Source organism: Amphiura filiformis, chromosome 4 (genome assembly GCF_039555335.1).
Source record: "Amphiura filiformis chromosome 4, Afil_fr2py, whole genome shotgun sequence".
Taxonomy (NCBI): Eukaryota; Metazoa; Echinodermata; class Ophiuroidea; order Amphilepidida; family Amphiuridae; genus Amphiura; species Amphiura filiformis.
In genome coordinates this window covers 51,224,917-51,234,814 of record NC_092631.1, presented here as the reverse complement: position 1 = coordinate 51,234,814, position 9,898 = coordinate 51,224,917, and positions in this window count along the sequence as shown.

The following is a 9,898-nucleotide window of genomic DNA, read 5'->3' as shown; positions in this document are numbered from 1 at the left end:
TTATATGCATACAAATTGCATACCCAATAGAAGCTAACATAAGGCATGAATGTTTCTCATTTCATATCATAACATAAATTACTTAACGAGATGTTCATGATTCATCTGTTTTTATACTTTGCTGGTACAATAAGTAACATGACAATAAACCATCTTCACGATAGATCTGTTATTTCACGTAATTAATTCTAGATCTATTATTTGTTCTCATCATATTTTTTCGACTCTGATATTTGTATAAGTTGTATCTGCAAGATTGTTGTATAGTTTGCTTGCTAAGTGCCTACATCGTATAAATCATTATTGTAATGTGTTATGTTATCACAATCTTTTTATCGGTAGTTGATGTTGCCTTTTGACAATATCTGAGAGATATGTCACACAAAACCTCGAACAAATAAAGTGAAACGAAATATTGGCATAAAGATCAAAACAGCTTCTTATTCTAAGAGAATAAAGTTTCCGTCTGAAACTGTCACAATAAACATGATAAATGTGAATTAAGTAACTATATGGCAACGCTGTATCAAAACAACTTGTATCTATATACTTCGATGCTTAAAATATATTACATAGCCTACTGCATGGGTTTTGATTAAAAGTAAAGATACAATATAATAACAAATCAGATAACTCAAATGTACGAGGGATGCTTGGAAGTTATGTTGACCTATTTTCAAACTATAATAATTATTTTTCCAATTCCTTTATTAAAGTAAAAATATATATATAATTTATATATACATACGATTGCGCAAAAAATGTTTTATTTTTTCCAACATTAAAAGTGTAGATTGATTACAGGTAATAATAATCTTCATACTATGTATTGCATGCTCAAAGACTTGAAATCAGCAAAAGTGTAATTGTTAAAACACACCTCAATCAAGATTTTTTTGTTACAATGATTTTAGAGAGTTCGATCGAACCCCACAACCCCCACCCCGGCTACTGGCCTAGTAGGGCCTCAAATATGTCAATACGTCAAGATACAGGACAACCCAGAAGTATCTATACCGGGAAAGTTCAATTTTATTCGGTGTGAATGGCATTGCTATTGCTCATTATTGTTTCATATCAAATTGTACGTCGTAAGCGCTCCTTATTAGTCATAGTTCATTGAATTTACAACCGTATGACAAAAACAGGCGAAAATAGTAACTTTTTGCACAAGATTTGCAATTTAAAGAGAATTGGCCATTGCTCATTAAAATGAAGCTAGAACATGGACAATATAAATGATATATAGATCCACCCCTGCCACCACTGCCTCCCACCCCCACCCCGCCCCAAGACTTTGCTAACGAGAACGTTAATAAGCTATTACAATGTTCATCCGGAGATTTTCACGTTGGCGGCGTGCAGTGACTTTTCACCAGTTGACCATGATCACAGCCATGTACAGTCTAGATTTATAAATTCGTGAGAAACACCACTGGATGCAGCTGGATGCTGCCATTATGCAGAGCGCCAGTATCTCTGGATAGGGAACAATGACCCCCTAGCATGATGGGTGGTCTTCCAGCATTTTCAATGGCAAGACAATTGACCAGAGTAACTTGTCGCTCAAAATATGTTGTATTTTGCCAAATAAAAAACATGAACTTTTTCTAAAATGAGTTCGTCATAATATATTTACGTTTATGTTTCCCTAATCTTATTTTTGCAGCAGTTTTTTTACTAAGTGAAAATCGCGAATAACGATAGCTTGTGTTGAAAAATCATGACATATAATACGTATCTACATAGGATGGTAACGTCCATTACATGAATACTTCATACTACCACAGGACCACCAACGAAATACTCAACACTCTTCGAAACAGAGGCCCTAAAAGAGTTCTTCAAAGAGCCATTGAAGATTCTCCAAAGGATCTCTAGAACCCCTATTGGTTATAAGGAACCTTGTTTGGTTTCTTGAATGTATAGCTATGTATAAAGAACATTTATTTCCTGAGTGTGCCCTTTTTTCTTCTACGAGTGAATAAGGCTACTAACGTGGAATTATGTACATCAGAGTAGGCCTACAGATATTAAGTTGACTTTTTTGTTAACAATGATTTCATGATATCACAGTATCTCAGAAAACAAATTGTATATACTACACGACCGATGTGACACATATTATCTTAGAAACGTATTTTCTTAGAAATGATATTATTACAATACAATTACTTGCACATAATTATAGTAATAGGCCCCTATGGTGCAAATTAACTTAGAGTGATATACCTTTATCGGCAGTCACTAAAGGTAAGGTGAATTTGATTTACGTTAAAACGTTACAAAGGTTTTATTCTATTATTTCAGGGTATAAATATCAGCTAAGATAACTTTTTGCTACCAACCAAAATATTTTGCAGTACGATGTATATCAGAAAACAAGACATACAATACGATTATGATGATACACCTTTTAATTGCAACTCTACTTTTGTTTGAGATAAATAATATAAAGTGGTCTTATCTTAATTGTATATTACTTAAGTTCAGGGCCGGATTTACCATTGGGTCAGATGGGCCAGGGCCCCCAAAATTGCCTTGTGTATGCTCCTTTTTAGCCCGAAAACACCATGTTTTGAAGTTGAACCAAAATATGGTGCTGGCCCTTTATATACCAAAATGTACCTTCATTTTAGGCTAAATAATTGTCTGAGATTAGTGACATTTTGTCGTGCGCTACATGCGCGTAAACTGTCCTACATGTAGTAAAATCGGAACAAAATATCCTCGTTTCCCTCTAAATTGCAATACTCCCGCTGCCACTGTCGATCTTTAGTAGACCAAAACTTGGCCTCTTGAGTACACCGTCCTCATGGAGAGTTTGGAGCCTCCAAATTTTGGCCTGGCCCAGGGCCCCCAAAAAAGTAAAACCCGGCCCTGCTTAAGATGAAGTGAGTCTAAAGAAACTTTACCATGTTTACAAGCGTATTTTCTAATGTTCGTATATTTAACACGTTACAAAAACCACAGCCAAAGAACAAGCATAATTGAAAATACCCTCTTTAGAAAAACCTCCATGGTAATCAGGTGGACTTCATTTAGGTCAACTCTGTGATTCAGTATTAAAATAGATGCATTTGTAGGATTGTAGATAATTGTTTGCTTGACAAATCCATTAAATCTGAGTACTCACGACGTGAGCTTTCGCCATCACGGCTGATGGCTTGATCACAAGTGACTTAAAAGATTTAAGATTATCTTAAAAGATAATTAACTACATTATCAGCGCCATAATGTAAACTCATGGAAAGCACATTTTCTATATTCACATTACTTTAAACCATCTCCCGACACACTCCAATTAATATTTAGCCCGTGCGGTTTATGCAGACCCCTTCCAGACCAGTCTTGGAATGTTGCGAAAAAATATTCCATACTAAATGTCAAGTCTGTAACACACGGCACTACGGTGGGGAATCGAATCTGGGCCGCAGTGGTAAGAGGCGAGTGCCTCGACAACTACACCATCCCATTCTTCATTTATTGGACTGCTTTTGCCCACATCTTTATTGCAAAAAACCTCTCCGTGTCCTTATTTGCTGGTGAGATTTTCAAGTTACGGGAGGGCACTTTTAGTTTGTGCCTAAATTCCAGTTATGTCAAGGGAACCCAGCTCCTAATAGGCGGGAATTATTCGGTTTTTGTTACTGCGCGAGTCAATCAAGTTCCAACTTACGCACGCATAAATTCACAAAAGCACGCGTCATTCACGCAAAAGGCAAAGCGCAGTTCGCGTAGGTGCTGCACCCTTGCTGTGTGACGCCATTCTATATCAATCCACGATGTTATGAGTCCCGCCTATTTAGAGCTGATCAGAGTATAGGCGAATCTTTACGGTATGTATGCACATCTTCTATTAGCAAATTAGCTCAATGCGTTAGACTCCAGTTCATTGGTGTTAATCGCGATGCGAGTTCGAACTCCGGCACAGTCCCTGTTTGTTCTCGTGAAATATTGTAGCTAACTTGAACTATTAATAACTGTTTATTGCCTCGGTTCCCAAACGGAAACCCGGGGAGCTGATCCTGGATGCGATGGATTATTGTGATAAAGTGCGCTTAGGCTTGTGCGTTGTTCGAAGCGTGATGTTGATTCAAAGCACTTGAAGTGATGCACCTGTTTATACGTTAGATTCAGTTACGTTTACCGTACCGGGAATGCTTGCCTCTTGCTGGACATTGCTGTGCTGAATGCTAGAGATGGTGTGTAGTTGGGTTCTTTGAGTATTAGATGTCTGACTTCGTGTAGGCCTTTGTGACCTTTCCTGATTTTCAACCGCTGAAATATGTGCCTGTTTACGATGGTTACTAATGAGAGCTGCGACAGTGTAAAGATACGGGTTGATTGCAGAATTTATGGGTAAAATAACAGTCACAGTCCAAGCAAATACAGAGGGAGGTAAGGTCAGTACACCAGCCTGAACCAAGATCCCGAGCAAGATAACCGGCGCCCAGCAAAAGAAATCTGTCAAAACAATAGCTGCAACTTTGGTGGTCAATCTGATCTGTTCTTTGGCATCTTTGTTAAGTCCGGCGCGTTTCGATGACTTGTAAACAAATCTTACAATTTCCCCATAACAAAATAGTATGACAAGGTAGCAGATGCCGTTAAGACCTAGAAACACTGCTGATGAATAATACAACCCGGGGAAATGACCGAGAGATTTAGACGTGACCACATACCTCTGATATTTCCACTCAAGGTAGCCATCCTTCATAGTAATATTTTCCACAGAAATATTCTTATAGAAACGCTCAACTCGAGCTAGAGGAAGGCCAATACACACGTGAGAGTTGTCATAAAATTCAAAACTTGCTCTAACTAAAACAGAGGGATGGCCGCTAGTAAGAGGGAAAGCAGCCATATTAATGCAACTATTTTAACGGATGCTCTTTTTGTCAACTTGCGATGTGAATAAGGAAATCGAATGTTAATGAATCTGTTCATACTGATCAAAGTCACGAAGAACACAGACGCTTCACTCGATAGTATTGACAGTGCACCAGCAATTATGCAGGTAATACCAGATCTCCAGGTTTCGGCTTGCATCGGAAAATATTCTCCAAAATAAATATCAGCAGATGCAATTATTAGCATATAGACGCCCATTAGTAAATCAGACATTGCGAGGTTGTTAAGCAAGAGAGTTTGAACATTGTTCTTTTCATTGTTTGTTTTCGTACGGATCAGCACGAACAAGTTGCCACCCAAAGCATTCAAACCAATAAGCCACATCATGACCATTAGTACTCTATCTGACAACAATCTATCGCATGTCAGATATGGAGATCGCACATCTAGAGCACTACAATTAACATCACTTGGTAGATAACATTCACAAATTTCTGTTTGGCTTACAACAATTTCAGGGTGATTTGGGAGGCCAATAAATGAACGCTTATCTACCATATTCAATTTGTTTTCTCGTAAACCAATAAGGGTAAGTTGATTCAAATTGTTGATATTTGGAATGTTTGTTAACTGATTTCCAGATAATTCTAGTAAACGGAGGTTTATTGTATCTTTAAAAATGTGAAGATCTAAGGTGTAAATGTGATTAAAGTCCAGATACAACAATTCCAGCTTTTGCAATCCCTCAAATACTCTGGAATGCAATTGGGTAAGATAGTTGTAACCTAAATGAAGAAATATCAAATCCCTCATTTTCCAGAATAAATCGTAACTCACTTCCCTCCACTTATTTCCGGCCACCACGAGTTGCTGTAAATTAGTCAGTACATGAAAAAACTGATTTGGCAGATGTGGCAACATGTTTCTATCCAGGTATAGGTGAGTCAGCTTACTGGTTTTATTCAACAAATTTGCATCTAATGAAGTAAGCAGGTTGCCGTCCAAACGCAACAAAGTCAACTCCCTGGTTTTCTTCAACAAATTCGCATCTATTGAAGTAAGCTGGTTGTTATACAAAGTCAGGTACTCCAACTCACTGGTTCCTTCAACAAATTCTCGTCTAATGAAGTCAGCTGGTTGTTATGCAGATGCAGGATGTCCAGCTTGCTGGTTTCACTCAACAAATTCTTATCCAATGAAGTAAGCTTGTTGTTATCCAGACTCAGGCGTCTCAGGTTACTGGTTTCCTTCAACAGGTTCGCATTTAATGAAGTAAGCTGATTGTAACTCAGAAGCAGGTGAGTCAGCTTACTGGTACTCTTCAACAAATTCTCATTTAGTGAAGTAAGCTGGTTGTTATGCAGATACAGGAGTTTCAACTTACTGGTTTTCTTCAATAAATTCTCATCTAACGAAGTAAGCAGGTTATTCTCCAGAGTCAGTTTAGTCAGTTTACTGGTTGCGTTCAACAAATTCTTATCTAATGAAGTAAGCTGGTTGTTATCCAGTTGCAGGGTAGTCAGCTTACTGGTTTCCTTCAATAAATTCCCATCTAACGAAGTAAGTAAATTATTCTCCAGAGTGAGTCTAGTCAGTTCACTCGTTTCCTTCAGCAAATTCGCATCTAATGAAGTAAGCTGGTTGTTATGCAGATACAGGCGAGTCAGCTCTCGTGTTCCCTTCAATAGATTTGTATCCAATAAAGTTAGCTGGTTGCCATTAATATACAGACGTTGAAGGTTTACCAAGCTGCTGAACAAGCCATTTGGCAAATTTGCCAAGTTGTTGAGACTTAGATCTAAATAAGTTAAACTAATTAAATCATCAAACACATACGAGTCCATTGTGTTTAACTGATTATGATCCAAGTGCAGTTCTTTGAGGGATTGCAAACCTGTAAAGGCTTTGGAATGTGCTCTAGATAATATGTTGTAACTAATATCAACCTCTACTAAGAAGTGCAGGTAACCAAAGGCATTTTCTGTAATCTCTGCTATATTCTGCCGACGTAAATCCAATGTAATGACATCATTGGGGTAGATGATAAGAGATGTGTGGTTGGAATGGACACTGCCATCATGACACTTATAATCTACATATCCTTTCCCAAGCGTGGTCGTACAATTGAATGGAAACTTCTCAAACATGTCAAATGAACATATTTGACGAGAGGATGGATTACAGGAAATTGTATGGTTGAATTGAGTCATGGGACAATAATTTATTTCACGTATTGCAGAATTTGCTTGCGCTTGTTCATTATGGCATACAGATAGAGAGCGATTTATTGAAGTATCGCTGATGAAGATACTGGTATTACCTTGCAGAAATAGTTGGAGATTTGTGTGCGAAAATGCAGTGAAGCAAGGCTTGTCTGTTGCAATAACCACGTATCTATTTTGACAATAAAGGAGATTGCCTCGTTTTTCTACGTACAAGAATGTGTCAGGAGATATTGCGTTTGGAATGTGTATTTTAGTTCCTGCTCCGAGAGATGTTGTTAATTTGACACTGCAAGTTTCACCACCTGGGTTCCCTGTTAGAGTGGACGAGTTATACTCATCAATGCCTTGGATTAGAGCGCACGCGTTTGAGCTACTAGTAGTAACATTCCAAAGAGGAACGACCTCTAATTCTGCGCTGGCATACAATTCCAGGTTACAGGGGATTAGTGAAAATACCAAAACAATAGCAGCAAGTTTAGAAATGCAATGATTGATTTCCATTGTTTGTTGGCCTTTCAATTTTTCGAGTTAAATTGTTCGTAAATTTATGACAATCATTATGAATACATGACAATCATTATGAATACATGTTACACACACTTATATTTACACGTGACCCAGTTCATCTATTAAAAATACTGCTAGGAATTTACAATATGAACAAATGTATATTTAAAAGTGTCTCCAGCATTTATCTACTTTACGGATACAGTGGTTTACTCCAGAGTGTAACAACGGTCAAACATGCTTGACTTTGGCATTCGATCTCACTTTAGGTACACATAAATGGTACACAAAAATGGTAAATGTCAATCTGCATCATATGGTGTACAACATTTAGGAACAATTAATCCCCAACAATAATTTACACGCTTATAAGCTGTGACAGTTATCGTTTATCTGCACTAGAATGCCCGTTTTTGACTTACTGGCTTTGTCGTTTCTTGCTATTTATCATGTTCATATTGCATTGTTAAGCAAATTGCATCACTCACTTTGAGTCCAAATCCCACCTTTGAATGACACTGTTCAACTGTTCTTAGTCCAATGTTCTTAGATCATCAACGTTTTAGTGCCCCATGTGGCCATGTTTTTGCATCAAACATACAAAGATCATTCTATTATGAATGTAAACAAGTTACAAAACTTTTTTACAGATGTCGTTGATCATAGTGACTTTTCTTTCAAGCAAAGCCCTGGATGAAATCTGGCGGAAAATGCGCAAAAAATAAGAGGATAAACAAATCAGTGAGTAACATGGTACAGTATTTCTTTGACTCTGGTACAAGAGACCTAGTGTTGATTACAGGCGGTCGAGGCAAATAATTTAACAATTATCAGCTTTCTTCATCACGTACCGTATTTGTGTTGTGGAGCAGATGTATATTACCAACAGCTGTTCATTCACATTATCCTGGACATCATGGGAGAATAGAATCTGAGATTTAATGAAAAAGATATTAAAGAATTACTAAAAATGGTTTTAAGTAAACTGTAAAAGTAATTTCTCTTCAGTCAAATAATTATTTTGATTCAAAGTAGTTTTTGAAATATTTCCCAATAAAGCAGTATGCAGAGTATTAGACGTACAATATTGTATGTAACATAATGTTTAAGTTCTAACGAATGTTTGATGACGTAAAATCGATAATATGTTACGTATAGTATCTGGTAGATATATATTATCGATTTTACGTCATCAAACATTCGTTAGAACTTAAACATTACTGGAAATAGAATGGCAATAGATTAAATAACGTAGATATGTTACATACAATATTGTACGTCTAATAAAAAATCTGCATACTGCTTCATTTTATATTTACCTCCCATGTTTTCAAAGGTAACATAATAAACAGTTTTCAAATATCGAAGGTTAATGCAAATGGGCAGAGGATGATTTAAGGAAGCCCCATCATGCACTGCAAACGTGTTATCACTAGAGTTTCAACTGCCACTTTACTTTTCAAATCCCATTGAATTCTGTGCAAAAGATGTTGTTTAAGAATTTTGTTTGTGTCATTATTACTTGGTCGATTTCAGAACAAAAGTGATGTATGCATAAAGGATAATTCACACCTTCTGTAGGTAACATAAAATGTGAAATCGACTAGCATTTTGAATGCGTTTTTATTGTAAATATATCAGTCCAAATTCAAATTTAACCATGCCCGTCAATGCAATGTGCGAGCAGTGGTGTCATGTTCACTCACACAGCTGTGCTAACCGCAAGTCAACACAGTGGCGTGGTGGGAAGTGCTTAAATCATCCTCTGGCAAATGGGTAATGCATAAGTTGCCCTTTCAGAACATAGAACGGCAATGCATGAATTTTTCCTTGAATCCATATGAAAAAGAGAAATATCATAAAAACATCGTTTTGGGCAATAGGGCGAGATTTAAATATCGGTAATTACAATTTAATCAAAATTGATTTTCGTCATTTGATTTGATTTGATTCAGAATAATTATATTTATACAACACAGATACAAAATTTACCAGCACAGATAAATTATTGCACAATTTGTATGTAAATAAAAATATTTAAACTGAATACACCATACTTCAAACACACTTGAATATCAAGTCATATGGTTTCCCCAAAACAGGAAAAAGGCAATGTCGTTAATGTTGTCAAGAAGGTTATTCCAGTCTTTTATTGCTGTGACATAAAATGAAGAGGAGGCAATACCTTTGACAAGGGGGTAACAAAAATTAATATTCAGAATAAATATGGAGCGCCATTGGCACAGCTAAAATCAAGCCATCTGAGACTGTTCGAAACCCCGGCGTCATGTTCAATCCCACTATGACCCTTT